This window comes from Passer domesticus, chromosome 3, assembly GCF_036417665.1.
Source record: "Passer domesticus isolate bPasDom1 chromosome 3, bPasDom1.hap1, whole genome shotgun sequence".
NCBI lineage: Eukaryota > Metazoa > Chordata > Aves > Passeriformes > Passeridae > Passer > Passer domesticus.
In genome coordinates this window covers 92,970,413-92,996,884 of record NC_087476.1, presented here as the reverse complement: position 1 = coordinate 92,996,884, position 26,472 = coordinate 92,970,413, and the positions used below count along the sequence as shown (strand labels likewise).

Sequence of the window (26,472 nt, the reverse complement as noted above, 5' to 3'; positions counted from 1 at the left end):
GGTTTTTTGCCAGGCAGACTTATGACAGAAGCAGATAAAGCAGAGTCAAGACTTGAAAAGCACTTGGGCACTCTCAGTGTAAATGTGAGATCCACTTTGGATTCACAGGATCGTCATTGCAAATGTGCTGCTTCAGATGAAGAAAGGACAAAGCCTAGTGAAACTAACAAAATTAATGCCTATGCTTGTAGTTGAAGTCTGGGAGACATATTTACTTATATATAGGTACTGGTTTAGTGAAAACTAGATTATATTTCTGAAATGAGTGTGCTTTCAGTGCTTTTCACGGCTCTTCGAGGCTATTTCAAGATTACTCTCCTTGGAGTTTTTCTTATTAGTTGTAGTTTCCAGAAAGTAGTATCTATGATAGAAAAAGTATCCAATGACCAGATGAAGGTTGCAATATTTCATAAGGTGTTGGCTGTAGTACTTATTTTTTTTCTTTGTTTTAATTTGCTGTCTTTTTGAAATAGTACACACATATTCTGTAATAAAAATCCTGACTGCTGCATATGAGTTCCTAGCACTTTTCCTGTCAGCTACAAGCAGAATTCTTGCTAAAAACAAGGGGAAAGTGAATCATCTCTTAAAAATACTTTTATTCTGTGCTTTTACAGAAGACAATAGACTAGATCTTGAGTAACATTTCTGAAACCATCCAGAGAATCCCAAAGCAATACCTGCCAGAGCCTGTAGGAAGTCAGAGATCATATTTAGTCCAGGTTTTTCAGATATAACTGATGCCCCCAACGGACTGTGTGGTTTGGAAGGACCTATGAACTTTGGAGAACAGTAATTCAGTGCTTTGGTGTTTAATCCTGCTGTAGTGTGATAACCAATAGCTAGCTGAATAGAGTTATTTATTGTGGGGATGGTGAGGCACTGGAACAGGTTGCCCAGAGAAGATGTGGATGCCTCATCCCTGAAAGTGTTCCAGACCAGGCTGGACGAGGTTTTGAGAAACCTGGTCTAGAGAAAGGTGTCCCTGCCCATATCAGGAGGATTTGATCTGAATTGTCTTTAAGGTCCCTTCCAACACATACTGTGATTGTATGGATTGATGCCCATCTTAAAAAAGCTTCACTGTATCTTCAGCAATAAGTACTGTAGGTTTTAGAACCCATCTTAGAACTTAAGTCTTCAGCACTGGGGCTTAGACTTCCAGAGCAGCTCCTGCATTCACGTGGGGCATCAAGGGAACCTGTGTGCCTAAGTGCCTCTGGGTAATGGACTGAAATGCTTATTTGCCTCGTGAAGATTCATTCCTAAAAGTTCACCGGTTTGTGTCCCTAAAACATTTAGGTGCTTCTGGGAAAGGGGGTGAAGGTAGACCCTGACTGTCAGCAATCATAATAGTTTTCAAGTGACACTGAATCTGCTGTCTGGCTGATGTTCTAAAATGGAGTGAATTAGTGGAATCCGCACAAATGTTGCTTCACTGCATAAACTGCATTTCAGAAACAGATTGGATGACATTTTCACGTTCCCCTTTTGTTTCATTTCTCTGCAAAAGAATAATTTAAGTAATTGGAATTTTCCTGCAGGATAGGAAAAAATTACTTGCCTTCCATCTCTTTCTTTGTTTTTTTCCCATCTATTATTTTAATTGAAACCAAAATTGTTTGAAATATTAAATACCATTAGAGGCCTCCCATAACTAGAGCTGTGTGGGAAATACTTTTGTAACCTGCACAACTTTTGTGTTTTCCTGAACACTTCTGCTCTGCTCTGAGACAAAACCAAGCCCATTTAAAGGCAGGAGTACTCATGTTTGTGTTGCTGCATGGGTGTCAGCATTATGAGAGTGGTCTGTAACACCCCAGAAGTTTCAGATTCAAAATAGATAATTTCTTCCCAGCCAAAGAGAAGTTGCTAATAAAAAGTTCCATGATTTCATTCTCTCTCCAGATCTTGAACAGGCATACTAGCAGGGTGCTGCCCTTCAGCTGAGTGCTCTGCAGGTTAATATGAAGGCCATGAGAAGTCTGAAGTTGATAGGAATCCACATAGAGCATGGTCCCACATGTATTTACCCAGCCTGCCTTCAAAACACACCTTGCAGCCTGGCTGAGCATGGATTGAATTCCCCTTGGGAAGGAATGTTGGGCTGGGAGACTTGGGACTTACAGTCACCCTCTCTGTAGCTGTCACGCAGGACTTCACTGGGAGTCCTTCAAGCTGGGCCTGACTGAGATGTCCCACCTGCTCCAGAGGAGGTGTGTGAAGTGCTTAAGCTGTGCTTTGCAGAGGAGGTGAGCTCAGGCAGTCGGCTGCAGGGGCAGCTGTGAGGCAGAACTACCTGTGGGGCCACAGATGAGGCCAGTCCATGATGGCATGTGAATTTGGACACTGCAGAAAGCTGCCAGGAAACCCTCCAGAAAAAAAACCCTGGCCAGATCTGTTGTGTGTCTCTGCTTTTTTTTTTTTTTTTTTGGTGGTTGTTGTTGTTGTTGGAGTTTTTTGGGTTTGGGTTTCTTTCATAAAAAAGAAAATCACAGCATATAAATGAGAAACAAAGATTAAGTTAAAGTGGTTTTGCTTAACCCTAGAGCTAAACAAGCTGACAGAGGAATTGCACACCCTCTAAACAATCTGCTTTGCTTCTGCTAACAATAACATATGTGATGCTCCTGCTAATTCTGACTTGACTATGGTGTTACTCAATAAACATATTGATGGCTCAAAATACGTCCTAAACAGAGTTTACAGCCGAGTGTGACTTTCTGTTAATGTAATGTATAATGGCCAAATTTTGCCAGTTATTAATCTAATCAGGACTGGAGGACATGTTTAGCTAAGAATACTTTTTATATGAAATATGTTACAGGCAATGTGTTCCTGAGCAATAAACTACTGCTGTTTCTCCAGTCCCATCTGAATAACACACAGTAACTTTTTATTGAAAGATTTTTGTGTTACTTCAAACAGACTTTAACCCTGATATTCCTTCTACATGAAATCTAATTAAAGAAATGGGATTTAATTTTAAGAGGTTTTTCTCTGTCCTAGCCAGTTCATAGCAATTAGAAATGCTTTGCTTTAGAGCCCACATAGGAGACTTGTATTACTTAAAATTTCAAGTATTTTTCATGTGTGAACCACAAATATATTAACTTTCATTGATTCACAAATTAAGCTGATGAAAATAAGGCAGGGAGGCTGGTAGCTTCATACTTTCTAAGAGTTTGTGAAGGTTTGGAGAATGGGTTTATTATTTTTAAAAAATGGAAAACGGCCAAAGTCAAGAAAAAATGAGGGACACATGAGATAAAAAAACTATGTCGTTTTCTTTTGAAGGATTCTGAATAACTAATCCATCATTAAGATTCCTTTTAATGGCTGGTGCTTCTTCTAATTGGTTAAACTACTTAAGAAAGTATTTCAGTGCAATCATTAGCATAGAAAGCCTGATTGTTTATGCCTTTTGATCATTCATGGCTATCAGGGAAGAAGCTGGATTTTAATATTCTTGAGAAGGATGTGTAGAGTTCTGCCTGCCATCCTTGCTTCTTGCTTGTAATACTATATGTCTAAGATCCTTAAGTTGCATAGAGATATCATCTTATTTCCTCTCATCAAATGTTTCCATAATAAATGCCCTTTTTGTACTGTTATATGCTATCCAGTGAGCTCCTTGGTAATTAAATAACTTAGAAGGAGGAGGGAGAGAACATGTTCTTTTTGTAGGTTGTGGAGACTATATATGTTGTGCCTTGGAATAAATATGGGCTTTGGGATTTTTAATGATGTATTAGGCTTCCTCTCGTTCAATGTGAATTGCTGTAGGGGCTAAGCCATCTGCCATCTGGATTTTGTCTGTTCATATTTGACCCAGGTCAACAAGATCTACCAGAGTGGTGATAAAGGTATTTACGCAAAGAAATGTATGCACTGGTTTTGGTTTGGCAAGTTCATTGGCATGTTCTTTTGTTCTGAAAATTGAGAAGGAATCCTTTCAGGTGAAGCTTTCCTACAACATTTCTACTGTTTCTAGCCTTGAGACATTGTTGCCTTACTGGGTCTTACCTTCAGCTCTTCCAATTTAGCCCAGAGGCGAGATGCATGCTGCAAGAATGACAAATTATCAGATAGCTGGTCTGATGACACATTTTCAGTACACAAAATAGTCCATGGCATTTGTCATGGCTAAATTTATTCTTAGAGTCAGTGTGTGCTCTGATAGTGCGTGGTCCTTAGTATGACACCTGGTAATAGAACTCAAAAGATGAGGAGCTGGTGACTCCCACAAAAGCAGGGAGGCCCTGCAGAGAGACATCAATGAATTACAGGACTGAGCAGTCAGCAAGCATGTGAAGTTCAACAAGGGAAAATGTCAGATTCTGCACCTGGGATGAGACTGCCCTGGATGTACAGGCTGGGGAATGTGATGTGGGAAAGCAGTGCCATGAAAGGGGACCTGGGGGTCCCTGGTTGATGATGAGGTGGACACAAAGGCCTCACCTTGAATGCTGGGGGCAGTTCTGGGATCCACAATACAAGAAGGATTTTAAACTGCTAGAAAGTGTCCAAAGAAGGACTATGAAGATGATGAAGGACCTTGAGGGGAAGCCATATCAGAAGTGGCTGAAGTCTGTTCAGCCAGGATAGGAGGAGACTGACGAGTTATTGAAGTTACATCCTCCTCCTGAGGGGAAGAGGAGGGGCAGCCATTGATCTCTCCTCTGTGGTGCCCAATGACAGGGCTTGAGGGAATGGCCTGAAGTTGTGTCAGGGGAGGTTTGAGTTGGCTATTAGGAAAATATTGTTTCCTGAGGGGGTGCCTGGGCACTTCCCCAGGGAAGCAGTCACAGCACCCAGCCTGGCAGAGTTTTTGTGTTTGGGCAATGCACATGGTGTGACTCTTGGGCACGGTACAGTACATGTCCAGGAGTCAAACTCAATGATCTTTGAGGGCCCTTTCAACTCAGCTTAAGCTGTGATTCTGTGAAATTCCTTGGAAACCGTAATTTTACTGTCAGGGACCTATAACTGGATCTTCTCTGGGCTGAAACCAGCAAGAATTTCATACTTAAGAGAACCATTATGTGTGCACACATGAAGCTGAAACTTTCATCTAGAGAGGAACTGTACTGGTTGTAGAGTCCTGCTGCTGCCTTGGGCAGTAGCCAGCAGTAAAGCTGATTTTTAAAGTCTGTCAAATCTAGTGTCAAAAAACTCTTTGTTGGATAGGTAGATAGGGGTATTTTATGCTCATCTGCTTCAGAGTAAGCCTAGAAAGCAGTTTTTAAAACCACACTTGTTTCTGAATTCAAAACTGTTTCATAAATCATAGGCTCACACTGTGTGCCTAGGTAGGCTCCATTGTTTTGAGCTGTCTTTCAAAATGTTGATGGGAGCAAACCCACAGAAGTTGAGCTGAGTGAATAATGGCACAGTGAATTATTATGATACATTTTGCTTAGGTTCAGGATCTTTTCAAGAAAATTTATTTGGAACTGGGACTATTTTGCACTGATAGGCAACTTCCAAGCCCTGAAAATATGAGCTGTGCTGTCTAGCTGCTCTCTGTGTGTGCTCACATGCTGCTCTGGCATGCAGGCCAGAGGATGCAAATGAAACCTTTGGTTCTGGAAAGCCACATCTGCCACTCTCCCCCATATCCTGCTAGCATGTTTGCCAGTAAAACTCAACCCTCTGAACATTTGCAGACACCAGTCATAAAAACAGGCCAGGCACAGCAACAGTTAAACAAAAAGGTAGTAAGAGTCACAGAAAATAGGTGGGTTTTTTTTCCCCCCATACCTCCCTCTTAGCTGTCCCCTTAGGAGCATTTTGCTGGGAAGGAAAATAGTTATCATGAGTGCTGTTAAAGATTGCAGATTTGATTCCTGATTTTTGCTTTTGCATGCTCAACAATGTCTTTTGGAAAACCCTTTCCAAAAGGTCTTTGAATCATTGTAACTTAGTTGCATCAAAAAGTTCAGCGGCACTTGCTCATTTCCAGTCACGGCCATTGCAACTTAGACTGCAAAGGAAAAGAAACCTGAGGAGGGTGGTTGTTTCAGAATGAAAGGTGTGATGGCTGCCCACTCAGTTACTTAGTCAGAGGTCTTATTTAACACCATCCTGAGTTACAGGAATTCTGCATTTAGCACTCTGTTATGCTGTGTACCCCCCTTCCCCCAGCATGTATTTGGAAAGCCTCTGTCAGCAGTCCCAGGGAGAAGAGACAGTTTCATGAGGTGAGTGGGAGGTTATCCCTAATTACAGCTGTGTTATACCAGCATTTGATTTCAAACCCTTCTCCTCATGTGCATGATTCACTCAATGTGCTGTGTGATTATCCACCTGACTTGTGAACTTCTGCGGTGAGGAGGAAATGCCTAGCTTGGGGAAGTAGCTATGGTAGCAACTCATATAAAGTTCTGATGTTTATCAGAACAAAAGATAATGCTTACCTTGCTGACTGCTCAGGCCTCCAATTCTGTAATGTGCAGAAAAGTAAATCTGCCCACTTATCAGAGAGGGATTAAAGCTGAGTATCTAAAGCATTTGACAGTTCTCTCTGGACTCGGATGCATCAGTTACCATTAGTACAGGAAGTAAGAGGTTTTTTTCATATAGGTGAGAAAAAGCTACAAATCTCTGCCACACATTGAAAACATATTTGTGGGTACCTGGCCTAAAAGGTTTCTTTCTCACAGTACAAACCCTGCCTCAGAAACATTATGGGTTATCACTTATTTCCAAATTCTCCCTTCAGAGCAGACTGTAGGTCCCTGTGTTTAGCAGTGGAAAGCCACAGTTTTGAGTGGGATCCATAATTAACAGCTCTACAGCTAAGTCTCAAACAGTTTTCTGTGCAAGGGGACTCAAAGTGTCATTAGTTCACTCTTGATCCCTGTGCTTAAATCAAAGGTTGATATTAATTTAGATCCAGACCAAACATGGTTATCTTACCCTCAGCAATAAAGTTCAAACAGTTACAGCTCTCTCTTACTTTACTGGGTAACCTCATACATAAATTTCCTGTTTATCATTCCTGTGAAAACTCTGTGAGGAAGAAGTAAAACAGAGTTGTCCAGAGCAAGCTCTTGTCTTCTACAAAGTCTGAAGCATCACAGCTCCAAATGATCAAAATTGCTTACCTTTTTTGTGGCCTGAGATTAAAGAGCATATACTTGTCCAGTTTACTTCAAAAAATGCAGGCTAGACTGCAAATGACTTATTTGAAAGAAACATTAATGTTCTGAAAACACAGAGAGTATCATTCCTATAAGGGTTTGTCCCAAAGCAGCAGACCTGGCATCTTCAAAGGCAACATGGGAATTTGATAGGTGTATTTGTTTAATTAAAGGAAATTATTTACCTAAATTGCAACTCTGTGGTGGATGGAGCTGCAAGTATCACATAGGATTTTCTACCTAATGGCTGTTTGCAGTAGATGTTGAACTATATTGGGTTCTCACGTCAGTGTAACAGTTTTCTGTGTTTAAAAAACTCTTAGACAGAGGTTATATTCTGTACTGTTATATTTATTTCCATTTTAACACTTTGACTTTATTGAATTTTCATAGTCTCATAGGAATTTTCATGGTGATTTACACTGCTTTATATTCTCTGAACAGTAGCTGGCATTGGTCCCTACCTTCCTTTTTTGCTCTGAGCACCTGATATGTGATGCTTTTTTAGCTGGCTTGGTTTTGTACTGCCTGAGCAAATACTTTCTAAACATTTTCTGTCACTAGATTTAACACCATCAGTGTAGCACCTGGCACTGTCCTGACTAGCAAGGATCACTTTTGAGGCTTAGAACACCTGGCTATTTTTCTCTCACTTTTTACTCGACCATTTTTGTAACATTGGTTGTAGAAACTTTTCTGTAATGATCAGCTCCTTTTAATATGCTTTTGAGTGTTCCCAGTGATGAGCTGGCACAGCCATGCTGTGTGATGGAATATCAGTCCAGAAGGTGCATTTCACAAGCTGGTTTTTAAAAAAAACCTCTCCCTTCCCCCTCTCCAATTGCCTGGTCACATTGTTTGTCTATATCCTTGTAATCTGATGAAACTGATAGAGTAAATGTTTGCAATGAATAATTCAAATCCCTCTGAATTCCCCAGGTCTTTACTTTCCCCATATGTGATTTAAAGAAATGGGTTTACCCCATGGTATTGTTTGTCAATCCAGATACACCAATCCTAAATTGAAAAGGTTATGTTTTAAGAGGAATGTAATTGTTGAAAGTACATAATTAATTTTTTCAGTGAGCATCCTTATTTTCTTTTGGATGAAGACAATAAATTTGGGCTTGTATTTTGAGTTATGTAGGAGGCTTAAAAATTAGCAGGGAAAGTTTTGAGTCAGTCACATCAGGATCTTTTCAAACAAGTCCCAGGTAAAATTTTTATCATGTTCATTGCTCTTCTGCTATAGCTTTTCTATTGAATGTAATAAGAATAGGTTGATAGTGGCATTTCATTTTGTACTGCATTTCCATATCTTGAAATCTGCCATTAGCTGCTTCTCCCGAAAGATATACAGAAGAATTCCCTGCCTCCTTTTCACTCTGTTTCTATACTCCTAGACAGGCTTTATCACCAAAACCTTTCTGTTTATGGATTCAAGGCATACAACACAGTGCACAAATTGCTACCCACAGAGTAAACTCAGGTATGAACATTGTATAATTAACTCCAAGACTTCCAAATTACATATTGTACTAATTACATATAAAGCGGCAAATTACATGGCCAGAGTTGCCTGTTGCTGCTTGTGCAAATTTGCAAACACAGAACCTCCTTTATCTATACCATGATTCTCCAGCTATCAGCCTACTGAGGTTTGGTGATTCAGAAACTTTTCCAAAGGTCAATACAGGTCACTGAAGTATCCTTGGAGATTTAAGTTGCAGCTTTCTTACATCCTGACTCAGCCAGGTTTCTGATTCTTGGTTCAGACTCATGACCTTCCTTTGTTTTCGTGATTAGACCATGGAAGTTGCAAAATACTGTTGGGAAGTATATGTCAGAGGAGCGTGTTTTCCATACAATTTTATTGCAGTCAGTGAGATTCTCAGTGCTAGGACATTTCATTAGAAGTTGGATAGCAACTTTTAAACAATCATTCATGACACTATCACAAAAGTCATATGGTGATATTAGGGAGAAAAACATAGAAGTATTTTCAAGAGGATATCTTGATGAAGCTGAAAAAGTAATTTACCCAACATTTCAGGTAATACTTGTCCCTTTCATTTTCTAACTAGGACTTAGGCAGGTAGCTGTCTGGAATCTGAGAATCACAACACTCGGAATGCTACAATAAACAACTACAGCAATGTCCAGATCAAAGTGTAAAAGCAAAACTACACCTTTTTGTATATCTCCTTGATCTGAGCACCACTGAATCTAAATGTCTTGATATTATCTAAAACCACCATACCGTTCCAAAATTAACCCCAAAGCTGGATATATTGCAGAGATGAATTGTGAATTGTAGAAAGCTCTTGCATTGTACTGTCATTCCAATCCTGTATTTTGCAGACTTTGAGCATCTCAACTGTGTTTTCCCTCATGGGGGATATTGTGCTAGAGAGGGGAGATTTAAAGCAAGGATAATTACAGGGAGTATAACTGTATATTTTCTTTGAAAGCATAGTGCCACTTTTGGAACAAACTAAGCAACATGGAAAGAGGTAATAATTTGGAGAGCCACACGTAAAGGAGGCAGGAGTATTGTATTCAGCTTTGTGTTTGAGTTAACCTCCCTAGGTAATGAAATGCATGTATGCAGCATGATGTGATTCTTGGGGCTGGCCTGTGCAGGGCTGAGAGCTGGACTTTGATCATCCTTTTGGGGCCCTTCCAGCTCAGGATATTCTACGATCATATCAGTGTTTGTGTGAGTATGGACTCAAAATAGAGCACATCAAGCACCCTTAGCTGTCATCCCCATCTTCTGGGGATGGCAACAAGTTGTTGGGAACCCCTTTAGAAATGAAGGATCTGGGCCCTCAACCATATGACCACTCAAGAGAAGACAGGATTACCTAACTAAAGTCTGGGTAAATAGCAAATAAGTGTGCTAGACCTTCATTGATCCCACTCCTTTCTTGTAAGAAAAGCCAGCCTCATTGTGTTAGTGCTATAACATCCTTCTGTGATTGAAAACACTCGTAAGGCGATGCCAGCATGTTTCTGTTTGCATCCAAACAATAATCAAGATCTCACACAGTGATGATTTGTTGTCAGCTGTTTTTCCTGCACTAAACAAGTCTGACACTAGCAGCCCATGAGCTAATTATCTCAAGTATCTGGCATGGGAATCTACATTTTAGCTATCAGCAGAATATCACAGAACTGAAATAACCAGCCAAGTGGACTGATGTTCCAGGAGGTGAAGAGTGTCTCCTTGAGGTAGAAAAAAGAAAGATGAATGCTGATAAACAAGATTTCCACTCTCCCACCCCATAAATTTATCTCTTAGAGTTGTTGTATTTTTTTTATTTTTTTTTTTAACAAGACTTTGAATGAGCTGAATACTTGAGGTTGAATATTGGAAACTTGAACTTTTATTTCCTTGTTAATTTCTATCTCCCTTTTCATCCTTTCTGGTTTACCTTTACCCTCTTCTTAGCACACAAAAATGGGTTCTGGCACCAGTTTGCTTTTAATATCTGCCCAGGTTACTTGATGAGACAAGATTGTGGGATGTCTTGCTCTTCAACACCTTTTATTTCTCCCTTGGGGGACTGTTGGCATCAGACACTCCTAAGGCAATCAGAATAGAGAAACAGCAAAACCTTTAGGAATTCAACACTGTGGGTAAAGCATTCCAGTGTAGGCTGGAAGAGTTGTGCTGTCCAGGATGAAAAGGAAAGAGAAAAAAAATTGAATAAACAGGACATTAGTATTTTGACACCTTGTCAAGTTGCTCATATTTCAGAGGTTTTTTTTCTGTACATCTTTATGTCAGTTTAAAGAACACAAGAACACACTGTTTTGCTATCACTCCCACTGTATTCAAGTAGAGCCATGGATTCTCTGTCCCTTTAAGAGTGGGGCCTGAGTTGTTTTCTAATATTCCTCATGGCTGTAACATTGAAAGTGAGCTTCCTTTTTTTTTTTTTTTTTTTTTTTTTTTTTTTTTTTTTTTTAAGAAAAAGAGACATGATTTTATGCCTCATGAGCAAGGAATAGATATATATAACTAGGTCTATCAGAAAGCCTAGTTTAGTAGCTAAAGGCAGGTCCCAGGAGAGCTATTAGAGACATGGATTTTTTTAATATAAAGTAAATTAGATTCCTTTTGAGCAGCCAGACAAGAGCTGTAGGGTCTATAGCCTTTAAGGAATTTAAGCATTTGACTCACAGTGTCATATTTACATACTAAAATAAAGCACTTGTGAGCACTATTTAGCAGTGAGTCACCTTCCTCAGTAAGAGACTCTTGGGTACCACAGGCCAATAAGAAAATATGGAGAAGAGAGGGCTGTTTCTGAAAACTTCTCTCTTTGATGACTGTCTCTGCAAAGGCAGGGGTTTCTCTCCAGAACTGCAGTGCAGTGCAATTCCCACCTTTCTTTTGTATGGCAGATATTGGCATTGAGTTAGAGTTTTAAAATATATTTCTGACCTCCAAAGACAGGGGTGTTAGAGTGAATCATTCTGTTTAAACTGAATTTGTTGCATAGAAAGGGAATGCAAGATTCATTAACTCCCAAGGTAATATAAGGAGAAGGATAAATGACTCCTCAAAACTGCAGGGAACATGCATACACCTTTGGAGCACTGGAAGTCCAAATTTAAACACAGGCGTATTTAAATCAATAACAAGCATATCCCCAATTATAATTGTCTACATTAAGAAGTCACTGGGACCACTCCTCAGTTTTTAAGGATGGAGTCTACACTGTCATTCAAAAGCCCCATTACACCAAGCACGTCCACTTGCTGTCAGCTGATCTAACTCCAGTAACAATAATGGCACTGCAGCAGCATTGATCTCAAGATCTGAGCAACTGTGCTGAAATCAGTGCTGTGCTGAGCCAAGAGGGAAGGGAGTTGGGCACACTTTTGCCTATTCTTGAACTCTTAAACTTCTCTGAGTTTGTTGGTGTTGGTAGCCCACAGAAATCTGATTCTAAGCCATAGGTTTTGGGTCTGATCCATTATGGTCAGTCCAGTTAACTTTCAGTGTATGCCAAATGTAAATGGCTATATGAAGTTGCACCTTTGGGAAGTAGACATGAAGCTGGCTTTACCACTTACCCTCTCCAGTTTTGAAATTATTTCAGCTTCTTGGCCAATTTCAAACAAAGAAGGGGGAAAAAAAACAAACCCAAAACAAACCATCATGAACTTGAACTCTGTCTTGCTGCTGTTTAATTGGGGGTTGACATGACAAGTTAGTTGTACATCTATGACAGTGTTAAATTACATTTATTGAGAAACAATTCTTGCAGCAATGCATACAGTTTCTCTTGCTCACTTTTGTATTGGCCTATAAGATTTCACTACAGCATTCCTTTCCAGGTTGCTGCTGTGCAATCTGAGCATTAATCATAAAATTAATTTCTGCTTCTGCTGGCCTTCCACAGTACTTTCTTTTCTTTTTGTTTTTATTTCCCACATGTTGCTTTCATCCTGCCATGGGTCACTTACTATTATTGAGTTAATCCATTCTAGCAGAGTAGCAAATGAGACTGGCACTGAAGGTATGACTGCTGCAGGTTCCCAGCAGCTTTTAATGTCATAATTGCAGCAGAGTACATTGTGAAAATGAAGTTAATCCTTGTAACACAGTACATCTGTTAGCTGTATGAAAAGTGATCAGGAGTAAGTCTGTATCAGGTGTAGACCATTAATTTAAACTCACTTCCTTTAACTTAATCCTTCATATGGAATCTACCAGTTGCATGAATCAAACCTAAGTTTATTGTGTTCAATAAAAATCAGGCACAGTGTTATATATACTTTTCTTTAGAGGAAAACTTCTGAAAACAACAACAAAAATAAGTGTTGCAAGCAACAGTGATTTTAGAAGGTTCCATTGTTCCTATTTGCCCTTGCTTGTTCTCTCTCTTGTACATGTTGTAGCTACACATTAAAAAAGTTCCTAGCTAAGTTCTGCAAGTCGCTGCATAGAAGAGACAAATCCCTGTCCAGTGGGTTCAAGTTTCCTAAAACTCAGGGGCACAAACTCATCTGAAAGAGATACCACACATTTTCAGAGTAGGCTAAGTCTACTGAAGCCTCTGAAGAGACGTTGTTAGGAGTTGCACATCCTAATTGCTGTGTGGACATAATGTGAGTCAGTCCTGAGACATCCTGTGTGTGTTGTGAAACTGCACGAGGACTCAGAGCAGCATGCACGACAGGTCGGTGGGTGCAGTCATGCCTTGGTGCACGTCTGTGCTGGGAGACGTGTTGGGAAGCGTCTTCAACAAGAAGACACCACCAATATTTTTGCAGCTTCTCTTACAGGCTGCTGAGTGATTTAATGAAGTTTTATTGATATGACATTCTGCAAACAAAATGCCATGTACTTAATAGTTTAATACTAAGGAAGGCAAGATAAGGAAATGTCAGTAAAGAAGATCTCATTTAGTTGTGATTTGAAGTTGATTCCTGTCACAAAATATATTTTGGTAGTTTGATGAAAGCATAATTTTGTCAGATTCCACTCAGTTTCCTGGAAAAGATACACTGTTAACTTAACCCAGAGAGGGTTAAGAAATAAAACCAGTTAGAGCAGGGATGAACCAGCACAACTCTCCCCTGAACTAAGGTTATCATTGCATTTATTGTGTGTCATTGAACATATATCAATACTGCATTATGGTAATCCCTAGAGTTAAGAGGTCAGGATCTGACAAGAGCTGACATCTTTTATATCTCTACACTTAGTTTTCTGCAAATGTAGGACTCCAGACAGATGATCTGAAGCAATTAATTCTTTCATAAAAAAAAAAAAAACAACAGTGAAAATGCTAATTTAAGAGTTCCTACACTCTGTGCTTACAGCACATGGACAAATGGAAATGCCCTGTCTTGGTAATGTGATTGTGTGTAATGCTTATAAGTGTTTTAATGGCTCCTCAAAAGGAGAACACACAATTCTCCACGTTGTCTGCTCCTTGGGGAAAATGACTGTGCTGAGCAGAAGTAGCATTGGTATGACCCATAGTGTGAGGAGCGTTGCAGCCTCAGCACCAGTTTTGCACACAGGAAAGTCAGTGGGAATGCAAGCTGTTTAAATATGAAAAAATCTAATTGCTGGAAATCAGCATTACAATTACTTACAAAAGCTCTGGAATTAAAAGTTAAAAATATATCATGTTAAGGCACTGATATATAACCTTAAGACAAGGATGTACTTTTGGCAGAAGTATATATAGAAGTAAAAAAGAAGTAAATGGAAAGCCACTGCCTTAATGAGCTACCAGTCTTGGGCTTATGACAAGATGCAGTCAGAGAAGGAAACAAACAAATGGATAGGAGCTGAAACAGAGAAGGATGTGGGAAGCATGGTGCAAGCATGCTTTTTCATGGGCATGCCATGTGCATAATATCTCAGTGAGCAAGAGGGCCCTGGGAGTCTCCTGCTTTGTGTTGTGGCTTATTTAGGCACAACTCTCACAGACTTCTACAAGGGTTTTGTCTTAAGCAGAACCATGGAGGGGAAATTTGGGCTCATCACAAAATGACGCTCAGGTATGTACGAATGAATCCATGTGATTCCCACCATGTTGGCTTAGTGTTGAGAAAAAAAAAAAAAAAAGGCAAGCAAGCTTGGAGGAAACAAAAGCACAGCTTTTTGTAATTATAGATCTTTTTGAGTTAGCCTGAGCCCTCCCCTTTCCTTCCTTTACCTTCCGCCTCTCCTCCCAAAATAATAACACATTTTGCCAATAATTTTGAGGAAGTCTCAGTGGGCCAGATGGAATTCAAAGAGAGGGATCTAATAGAGTTTTGTTTCATTCTTTTTTTCCTCCCGATTTTTTTCCCCTCCATACCCTGATTTCCTGCTTGCAATTTCTTTCTTTAGCTTATTGCATGACACAGAGGTGGTGATGCAAAAATAGAAGTTAATGGTACTACCACTGTTTGTTTCTATTAACATTTACATGTGAAATGAAGGCATTTTGGAAGAGAACCAGACTGGCCAGTAAAACCTTTCACCCTCGTAAACTGTACATTTGGTTTGATTTTTGGCTTAGATCCCAGAACTTGTCACAAGCTTTATTATAAAGCTGTAGTTCAGCTAGAGTTTTGTTAGCTTTATTGCAACAGCTCCCCTCCTCCTCCTCAAAAACCCCCAAAAAACGGTGAGCAGACCAGCAAGAAAAAAAGAAAAGCTTTTGTCCATTCTGAATCCTTTTCAAATTCTGGAGAAAATATACTAGAAAATGCAATTAGCCAGATGACTTCTCAGCATCAGTCATCAGAATATAAATTAAGTTTATCTAAAATTTATAAAAAATGTACATCACCTCCTTAAAATAGTCCAAGAGTGACTAATCAGTAAACAATAAGGCAGTCACCAACACTCAAGCATGTTACAACTTCTGAGAAAGCACAGGCCTAGAAATGCCAAAGAGGAGTCTACAGATTGACTGGAAATGATTTGGACATCTGGAGAGAAGATTGTTTTTTTTTTTTTTTTACGTATGTACTTTCCCAAAGGGGTAATTTAGCTCTGCATGAGTTCACTCAGGGAATATATGAGGGGAAAAAAAAAAAAAGAAGAAAAAAAAAAAAAAACCAAAACAAAAAAAGAGAAAGGAATAAAAAGGAATGTGTTATGATGTGCAGTTATAAAACTACTGGTCTCATCCTGCTTTCATGCATCCTGTGTCTCATGCAATGAAACCCCTTGGTTCAGGACCAAGTACAAGTGAGAGCAGTATGGAATTACTGATAATGGGATTTAATGCAACTGCTTTATAACATAACCATTAGTCATTTTTTTCATCTATTGCGGCTAATTGAATGGTTATAGAGAGGATATGCAGATCTACTCTGAAAGATCAATTCATTTGTAGCCCTTGGTTGGAATTTGAAACATGGTCTTGTAGCTGTGGGTCTAATTTGAGACGCAGAAGATCAAAGTTTGACTGTTGCTCCTGTCAGTCAATACCCATGTGATCCTTGCATAAGTAACTTATACTGCCTATATTTCAATTCCCTGTTGAAGAAATGGTAAACAGAAGATTTTATTTAAGGCTTGTTTAGACTAGTCTAAAAGGCATAGATTGGTTCTTACAGTGTAGAAATGTTTAATCTTTTAAAACCTCTTCAGTCAGGAAATGTTCATTGGCTATGAGGCCTTAATTTTGATAAGAATTTATGGAAACCAGGTAGTGTTTGATTCCCTTAAAATGCAAACAGGCACAACAACTCAATTTATTTAATAATATTTTGGTGCCTAATTTCAACAGGAATAATTATAACCCAGTGCATCACAATGATGATGATTCCTTGTTTTCTCCTTGGAAAATACAAAGTCCCAAAATTCTGAAGTTCCTGGGGAACCTATTGAACTGAGTCCCATGTCTCCTGCAATAGTTGTAGTAGGGCTGTCTGGAAATAAAGTATCCAGGAAGCAGGACTGCTTGAAAATCTCTCTTCTTATGCAAAATGTTTAGTGTTTGGATGTGAGCAGCATATTTTGAGGCTGGAAAGACACATATTTTCTTACTGCCACTCTTGAGAAGCAAGCAGCTTGTCTCAGCATCATTGAAATCTGGTTCCCATGCCCAGGCCGTGGCTGGGGACTGCTGTGGGCTGCCTCGGCAATGTCTGAATCCTCCCTGTGGAGCTGAGCTGGAAGCTTCACCTGGTTGGGACCAAGTATGGGCCTGGTAGATTCATTGTCATTACTGGCGAGTAAAGCACTCCCAGAACTTGTCCTCCACGCCTTCCCAGAGAACAACGTTGTCTTGTGGTGCTTTGCTTGTGGTGCTTTGCTGTGGGTCATGGAAAGTCAGTAGTGCGTCAGGGATGTCCATCAGGAACCTACTGAACTGAGAATTTGTGTGGCAGGTGAAGATTGCACGCACATGACCATGAGCTTTTCACAAGGAGAAGATTCATTTATGGATGAATCACAATGCAGTAGGTTGCTACTGAATTTAAGTTTCCACCAAAGCATGTAACTCTCAAGGAGTCCTTAGCAAACATTGATTTGTAAACTTTAATTTGATCATCACAAACTTTCAAAAAGTTTGCACTTGAAAGTTTGCTTGAATTATAAGTAAAGAACACAAAAGTAAAATTATAAAGGACTTTCATCCCTCCATAAGGGGAAATCAAAGTACATGAGCAAACTGAGAGCAAACTGCTGCATGGCATAGCACATGCTCTGTGCTGTGCTGAGAATGTTTTAACAGTCAGCGGGAGCCAGAGCCTCAATACCTCTCAAAATCTCTCTGTCTGCTTTACATTCTTATTGCTTTCTTTGAGGGGGAGGGAGGAAGGTTTGAAGGTCACAGAATTGGGCCATTTGTGTAACCAGAACCAGATGATTAATTACTTTTTTAAGGATTTTGTTTCTCTGAAAATTTTATCCCAGAAAAGCACGAGGACACACAAAGTCTGTGGTTGAAATTAAATTATATTAAGATTACAGAAATATCACAGTTCTATGGAAGTGGCTTTTCATTGTTTAGCATAAGAAAAAGAAAGACTAACAAGTTAGGCTACACAGCTGGGGTTTGTGCTGTGTAACTCGTTTTGTAACACATCTTTAAATATTGTATACAAGCTGAAAGAACATATATTAGAAAGACTCAGACTGAAAAGAAATCAGTTAGCACAATTAACATTTAAACTAGATTAACTGTCATATTAGTTTAAAAAGCCGTCATGCTTCATTCTTTCATGCTACCCCCTACAAAAAATTTGGAACTCATCACTGGAAATATCACCTCAGAAATATTTTTCTGCTTTCTGTTATTATAACCAGAGATGTATGTACTCATTGGAGGAAAATAAAAATAAATTTAGTTTTTTTTTTTAAATCAGAAACAGATCCAGATCAGGATTTCAAAATTATGAGAACACTTCTTTTATTTAGATTTCTGGTATGTTTCTAGGAGAAATGCTGATTATTATCAAATGTGGAAGACTAGGTTGCAAAGCCCATTAAAACCTCTGGGAAAACTGAACACAATTTTGATGTGACTTGAATTAGACTTTTTCTTGAACAGTCTCTGGACATAGTATATGGAATGGACTGAAAAGTATCTTGTTATTCTGCTCCAAAGATTCTGTTTCCCATGGCAAACTGGTCATTTTGAGCACTGTCAAACAATCTGTCTCCTTCTTTGCACTTTTTTGGCCCAGTTTTTGCTTGTGTTATCTAGCTCCTCTCAGTGACCAAACATTTTTGGGTGACTGTTGTGGAACTAAAGCTCTTCCCAGGAGGTAGCACTGATGCTGGCAACTGGATTTAAGTACCAAGAGGAGGGCTGGTTATGTGAGTCCAGACCATTCTAATGCTATTCATCCTCAGAGCTGGAGAATGGTTCTGGACACATTAACAGACCAAAGGTTTAGCAGAAGGGAGGACACTGTCGACTCTTACCCAAAAATCACTTTTTTTTCAATTAAGTCTCTGTTTTCAGTTGGGTTTACTCTGGAGCTCTATTGTAGTTTCTCATTTCCCCTTTCAATTTCCCCTACCCTTGTAGGGGAAATTCAGCATGTGAGTTGATCCCAGCAGCAAATGGCAATGGGCAGAGATAAACAATACTGCAATGGATGGAATTATACAGAGTTCATGTTCTCTTCTGCAGGTCCTCTGCTCTGTGTCTAAAATCCCACACCAGGCTATGTTTCCAGGAGCTGGCCACACTAATCCAGGATGAGGAAACAAAGAGGCTGGTGCGATACTGGTATTTGCTTTTCCAGGTCTTGGTAGGACACTGCTGGGCAGTGTGGCATCATGGCTGGGACAGGAGGTGAGCAGCAGTGCCACGTCCTCCAGGCTGAGCTGCTCCACAGCTCCCTTAGAAGAAAGCAATTCCTCAGCTACTTTTCTTCTGGACTGCTTTCTGGTGGTTTTGTCTTACCCCCACTCAGCACCAGGAGCAGAGTGAGTCCAGTACTTTTAAAAGCCCCACTCTTTATGGATGCCACTGAGCGGGCTTTTTAAAAGTTAAAGTTTGACCCAAGACTTCTGATATTCAGAAAGGAATCCCTTTTGCAATGAGCAGCATTGCATGAAAAGGACAACTTTGTTCTCTTACTGGAGTGAGAGCAGAATTGGTGTTTTTGCAATTCTTCTGTCTGCTGTAGCTTTGCTATAACACAATCCCCCTGATGCTTCTGGTGATGATAAATAAATGTATTTATATGTTGTGCTCTTACATTCTCGGCACTGAGGAAACAGAACAATAACATACTCTTGTCGATACAAGCACTGCCCTGGGAATTGACTAATTAACATAAAGCTCAGCCCTGCAGGGACATTTCCAGGTTCATTTCTTGCTGCCTCAGCAAACTACAGGGTTTGGGCTGTTAACTACTTTCAGATGCTCTTTGTCTTTCAAGAAAGAAATAAAGAACATCCACATTGCTTTAGGCAAGTTAATGATTCTAAAGAACACTTACCTTTTTACCATATGCTTCATGGCAGATTAAAATCCTGAAGGAGCTAAGGATTATACACCCTGTACAGTCCTTTGGCACAAAAACATGCATTCTGAACTACAAGTGAGTGGCTGAATGTGACATTAACATTCATTGTTTTTCCAGACCTGCATACTGAGAATGTTTGATTTTACTCAAAATAATACCAAAGCAGTGGTTTTGTAGATGCTTTTATTTCCCAGAACCTTTTAAGGTTATGACAAACAGTTTACAGTGGCTATTGAGAAAATTGGAGAAACTTGTGTAACCAAATAAACTTCTGTAAAATTCAAAGGAAATCTGGCCTAATTTGCAAAGAGGAGATGTGCCCAAAATTTTGAGAAACTCATACTTCTTGTCTCTTGTGTGTGATCATATTTGTTTATGTGAAGCATGTACTTTTCATTCACATTCTTTTCTTTGGACCACAAAGCAAAGGTTTCCTCCATACAGGAAAAATACATGAGAAAAGGAAAAAATTCAAATTAAATGAAATCTGAATTTTACTGTTAAAGAAAACCTCATTGTTTTTATTAATTTTCCCTAGATTGCTAGATTTGCTCTGATCCGTGTACTGTTTTTTATTATTATTATTAATCTATTATTAATGGATGTCTGCCTATTGCTGCTATTTATGAATGAACAAAATCCCATTCTGCAGCTCATAGAAATCAACTGTAGAAAGTAAGAATAGAAAAATTTTCTGACAGGGTTGAAAGCTATTTGATGGGTCCTCAAGGGCTATGGCTAAAAGGACTCAGAAGTTACATGTGAGTGAGCACAGATACTTTCCAAGTGTTTTGTAAAAGCAGAAAAATAAGTGTTTGTGCAAAGGGCACATTGGAGAAAGGCAGCACCTGAGAGCATGCAGATACATGCAACACCCAGAGTTCTGTTTTGTACACACGTTTGCTTGTTAGTGCATGAACAGGCTGATTTGTGCAGGTACTTCAGGCATGACTATCAGAAGACTGGGTGTGTATATCACTGTGTGTACCTATCAGAACAAGTCATTAAGGTTACCCAAGCACATCAGATTCTGCTGGATAGGTTTCACAAACTTTATCCATTTGGTATGTTTGCCAGCCCTTTCATTTTTGCCACAATTTCAAACAAAATAGTGCAGTGTTTGCTGAAGATAGACAAAACCCTGAGAAAACATGCACTGTTTCACTCTTAATCAGTTATTCTGAAAAGGTTTAATTTGGGTCACTGCGGCTCTTAAGTTTCCAAATAGCAAAGTGGATTGAAGGGAACTTTAAATCAAACTAGCAGAATGTACAGAAACCAGGAAGGTAGGGGAAAGTGAAATCTGATATGGAGCCAGAGGATAGCTGGGCAATGTGGGCAGGCTGACACTTTAGAAAAGAAGAGAGACTCACTGTGAGAGATGAGTGACCACAGAGTTAGGAGTTAGAGGCAAAGGAAAGATTGCTGCAGCAGTATTTTGAAGAGGATGAGGTACAAAGTCTGAGATGGGGTCATCACAAAAATGCCAGCCTTGTGTCCCTCTAGCACTTGGAACTTCACTAGTTGTCTGTGAAAGTCACTGAGGATCTTTATTTCCTCTTATGCTCATCCACATGAGCACTGGCAATTCACTACAGCCACCACCTACTATTACAACTGCTGTGCTCCTTGTAGATATTTGTGCCATGGATTTCAGTATTTCCAGCACTGCTGATTCTGGGTCCCAGCAAATGCAAAGATGCCAAAAACATGCTAATGAAATCTTAGTATTCTTTAGTTACATGTAATTAGATACCACTCTCTTTATCAGCATAATAAGTTTTGATTAGTTTAGTCTGGCTTTAGTACACTGAAAATCTTAAGGCAAGCTAGGCAGAGCCAACTAGGTTTTATTTAACTTTTCCCTGGAGATTCTTCCCTACAAACAGTGAGCATGGCTGTCTGTCATACAACAGCAGCACGCTAAAACAGAGGGAAAAGTGCATTTTGCTTTTATTGTCAGGAAGTGTCAGAAGTATTAATAGCCTAAATTTTGCTAGCTAGCTAAAATTCTCACACTGCAATCTTGTGCATCAGCATTTTTTTTTACCACAGATGGTCATTTATGTAACATGGTTGGAAATTGTGGCTGTGTTCCACAGCAACAGGAAAATGGGATACATCTGCACCGTGTGGAGAAAAATACAAATGAAATAGAAGTATGCAAGCATTTAAATTACAGGGAAACAGCACTGCGATAAGCCCTGGACTACATGAGCAGGAAGAGGGTGTCAGCCTCACCCATGCCCTGAAAAAATGCTCACATTTGTGGGCTACTCTATTGTACTGAGTGGAAGTTTGTTTATGTGGGACCTTCCTTCCCTCAGGACTTCCTCTGAGAGGAAATGTCGTCACTGTTCAGTAGGGGTCAATTGTTATGCATTCAAAACTCAGACATAAAATAGTGTCGCTGAATTCAACAAAGTGGAAAGGAATATCTAAGATTTGTCCATTTACGTATTTAGAAACGTGCCACAGCTATTCTTGCTCAGTAATCCTATTCAGAGAGCTGAGAAAAATCCTACAAGTCGAGTAGCTGGGATAATATTGTTTCAATGCATCCCAAACACACTACTCAGTATTTGTTGAATCTCACTTTTTTCAGCCCTGCTATCTGTCTGTGGCTGATGTGGGAACACAAATTGAAGAAGGCTAAAAAGACTCTAAAACCAAAGTTGTGTTCTCATGGGAATACTCAACCAAGTTCATTCTATGTTTTGGACAAAACTGCTCTGAATCTTAGTTGCTCTGGATGAGCACTTTTCTGAGGACATATTTGCAGCTGAGGTGTCCCTACAGTTTTACCTTTTGTATTGTGATAAAGCAGGAATATTGTTTGAGATAAAAAAGAACTAATATTGGTGTTGTTTTGCCTTTGTCATTGTGTCATCAGTGAAACAAAAGATCTCTTTAAGGAATTTATGGATGGGGAATAGGCTGAGCCCTTGGAATGACAGAATAGCAGAGGTTGGAAGAGCTCCCTGCAAATCACCTCATCCAACCTGTTTTAGGCAGGGTCAACTAAAGCAACTTGCCCAAGACATTGTCCACTTAGGTTTTGACTCCGAGTAGGGGAGATTCTCCAGCCTCTCTGACCAACATGCTCCAGTCACCTTGGTCACCTTCATGGTAAAAAAAAAAGAAAAAGGTTTGCTCTTTAGTTTAAATAAAATTTTCTGCATTTCGGTTTGTGCTTTTTGATTGTGCAGGTGCTTTTGTCAAGCTCATAGTAACTGTGCTGTTTTGACACCAGCCACAGCAGAAAGCAGACAAAGGCACACTCACAAGTGTGGCTGGTAAGCCCTGGTCTGTTCCCCATTCCCAAGACGTTGTTGGCACTCTTTGCCTCCTAGGTGAGTAGACTTTTTCTCCAGATGTAAGTGGGGTCACATTCTTGTATCCATTTTGCATTAGGGATACCTGTGGGGTACCTGACAACAAAGGAATGTTGGGAACAGATGAGGATCCAGAGCAGTTTAAGTGCAGGGCACTTATCTAATTGTCTAGAGAGGCACCACCACCACCATGGCCAGTGCTGAAGTCTCTTGACAGCCTGTCTCCTGAGCTGTCAGTGTCCATGAAGTCCTCTTCCCTACAGTCTAGACTAAAAGTAAATTGCTAATCCTCTCTCACAGATTTTCCTGATGGTGCAGTAAAACAATCCGGGGAACAAGAAAATGTCATTTAATCTTTCCAGTGGGAAACCTAAGAATTCCCCTCTAAAGGAAATCTGTAAAATAGAGCATATCACAACAGTACTAACTGGCATCAACCTCTCTTTTAGACAAAGCACCATAATCTAGGATCCTTAAACCAACTCCTCCCTCCTTCCCAGCCTTCTCTGCCTCTTGCTCTCCCTACCAAGCCTCATGATGGCAACAGCCAGGTTTTCGTGGCAGGAACCAGGGCAGGGGCTCTCCTTTCACCCACGCCCGCTGGCCTTTCGGCCCGGCCGTGCCGCTTGCCCCGGGCCGTGCCGGGCCACCAGGCCCTGCCGCCCGTCTGAAAGAATGTCGCCTGTGAGGCAGAAATTCCCACCATGGGAATCGCGCCTCTGTGTCGCACAACAAAGGCCAGCGCATTGTGTCCCTGTTAAGCGGGTGTTAAAATGCGCATATGTTGCCAGGGCTATTGCAGGCGAGGGCCCATTTAGGAAGCGGGTTTTTTTCCCGGCCGCTGGCTGCTCTGAATCCCCCATATTAGCACATTAGCGCACATGCGGCCGCCTTATCAGATTAGCTACACTTGTCACAGATTAGTTCACCCTGTGAAGGAGCCGCAAAGGTACCTTTGACCATTCATTCAAAAGAGACAGAAAAGTTGGTTTGTGTTTTTTTCTTCTTTTTTTTTTTTTTTTTCTTTCTTTTTTTTTCCTTGTCTTCAACCATCACCGTGCAAAGCGAATTAAAAGGAAAGTCTCTCTCTTTCTCTCTCTCCCCACCTCATTTTAGTAACAGGATAACTAAAGGATAGCTGCTACGGTGGACTACACACAGAGAGATATTAATGGACACCTAATATTCATCTAGAAAATATTTATTTAACCCCTTAAAAACGTTGATGTGTTTGCTTTCCTCACCAATGTCAATAGTCCTTTGAGAAATGACCTTTCTGGAGCTCAGAGTGGATTTTTTAATGTTTTGCTTCTCCGTCTCCCCCTTCCCCTCCTTTTTCATTACAGTTAATTTGCAGCGTGGTTCAGTGGTCTCTATTCTGCAGATTAGGGGTAGGGGACAGGAAAAGACTTGCTAATGGCTCGTTACATTATTTTTTTAACCCATCTTGCTCCTTAAAATGTTTTGATAGCTGGTGAAACAAACAGCGACTCAAAATACCTTTGGTATGACTTGCAGTCTACACAGGCATTAAGACTGAGCCTAGAGCAGACAATAACGCCTTGGAAATGCAGTGACAGCAGTGACACTCATCTCTGAATGAACTTGTGGTGAAGGAGGCCTAGAGAGCTACAAAAACATACAGCTGAAATTGGCTAGCATTCACACCTTTGGCAAAAAAAAAAAAAAAAAAAAAAAAAAAGTGGAAGGAAATTGTGGTGAGGAAGGAATGCAGCAATTCCTCACACCTCTGTGCTTTCTAGGGGAGGTGTTTCACATCCTTGTGCCAGGTGTAGCGTTCCTGAGCTCAGCTGGAGCTTGTCCAGCGCTGCAGATTAGCTGTGCTGCCTGCATGTGGCAGAGGGGACAAACCCAAGAAACGGACTGACCTTCCCTTTGTCGTACGTGTAGGCTGTGAGAGTAGACCTTCAATCACCACTCAAAGGTCTAGGAAATGAAGAAGAAATCACAGACTGACCTGTGACTGGTTTTTTGTTTGGTTGGTTGTTTTTTTTGTTTGTTTGTTTGTTTTTTTGTTTTGGGTTTTTTTTGTTTGGTTGTTTTTTTTGTTTGGTTGGTTGTTTTTTTTTTTTCTTTTTTTTTTTTTTAACTTTGATTGCAGGTAACCAAACAGCATTATCATTAGTAGAACTTTAACTGCTAATTCTTTTTTCAACTTCTTCCACAAATACTGGAGCACAATCAACGATATTGTTTACTAGTTCTGTTTCTGCACACAGGCTGAAACCTGGCGGGTTGCATGTGCTGTTAGTAAACAGCAGAACGTACAATAGATCTTCTGTAAGGGCACTAGCATGTTGCCAGAGGCTGGAGTTTCAGGGCTGCTGAGCAAACAGCCCAAGAGTGTGCCCTGAAGTGCATGCAACCATTCTGTCCTAAGACCGCAACTTTACGGTCAGAGCTCTTCTTTTTCATTCTGGGATCATTTTTTGACAGCTAAATCCTAGTGGTGACTCAATTTGTAGATTCTGTTGAAATGTAACAATATTTCTCCTATGATAATTTTTTATTTTATTGTTTTCAAGTCATAGTGCCATACCAATAAGGGAGGGCTGTGAAGCATATGGGAAAACCATCCCTTGGAACCCTATGTCAAGAAAACTTACAGCACTGATGAGCTCTAAGCTATGAACAACTCCAATTTATGATCTAGAGAGTGAGGCAACAGCAGTAAGAGTAAAACAGGGTGAAATCAAACAGCTGGACCCTGCTTTTGCTTCTTCTTAGTTGTTGAAAATTATCTCCATGTTAGAATGTTACCAGAAGAGTTCATTGGGACATCTGATCCTTCTATTGTCAGGAAGGATGATAAAACCTCACATTATTAATTTCCTGTATTGTTCTCTGATACAAAGCATCATTATTGCTATTTTTATATTTCCACATGCACCTAATTCAGTATATTCAAAGTTCTATTGTGTTATATATAAACATATATATGGTGTTAACTTATTGCTTCCACTTTGTAATTTTTGTTTTGGAATGGTGTGATATGAAGAGGAGCATTGAAAGTAGAATTCTAGTTAAAAATCTATTATTTCCCTGTTATTCTAGGAATTATTTCTATGTTTCTGTGAAAAGCAGTTTTTCAGTCTTCCACTGACGCCTTTCAAATGCACCTATTGTGACTCTATCTAGTTTATGGACTGCCTTGAGTCATTAATCTGAATTTAGCAAAGCCATTTTGTGGATGACCTTTCTGGTTTTATCCAAGAGCTAGGAAAACTGCAGAGCTAAAGGCCTAAATTCATCTCTTCCTCAAATAACCATTTAGGAGCTTGGGCCAGAGTATGAATCTTCTGTTTCCATTAGCTGTTGTTATTGTGCCTTCCCAAGTACCACCTGTTTTCCCAGTGTGAGTAAAGGGTCCCAGTTTGAGAGATCCTGTTGAATGTGAAAGTGCTGACTTTCACACACCCCTTAATTGAGTGTTGTCTGTAACAATGTGTTTTGGTGCTGGTTATATATGAGTATTTTTGAGAACCTTGATTCAAATCCAAGCAGTAATC

General features: G+C 39.9%; 2 long non-coding RNA genes across 4 annotated transcripts in view; one reads left to right on the top strand and one right to left on the bottom strand.

Annotated features, from left to right (window-relative positions):
* Positions 1 to 22,512: 22,512 nt before the first annotated feature.
* Positions 22,513 to 23,569, bottom strand: LOC135297151 (uncharacterized). The gene is made up of 3 exons (XR_010359208.1): positions 23,469 to 23,569; positions 22,893 to 23,038; positions 22,513 to 22,729 (listed from the first exon to the last, which is right to left on the bottom strand). It is a non-coding gene; the product is annotated as an uncharacterized LOC135297151 (long non-coding RNA).
* Positions 23,570 to 23,584: 15 nt separating this feature from the next.
* LOC135297150 (uncharacterized) overlaps positions 23,585 to 26,472 on the top strand; it is a 54,739-nt gene continuing 51,851 nt past the window's right edge. For 2 of the 3 annotated variants that reach the window (XR_010359206.1, XR_010359205.1), the window contains exon 1: positions 23,585 to 23,679. This is a non-coding gene — a long non-coding RNA (uncharacterized LOC135297150). The other variant, XR_010359207.1, reaches the window with a different exon arrangement.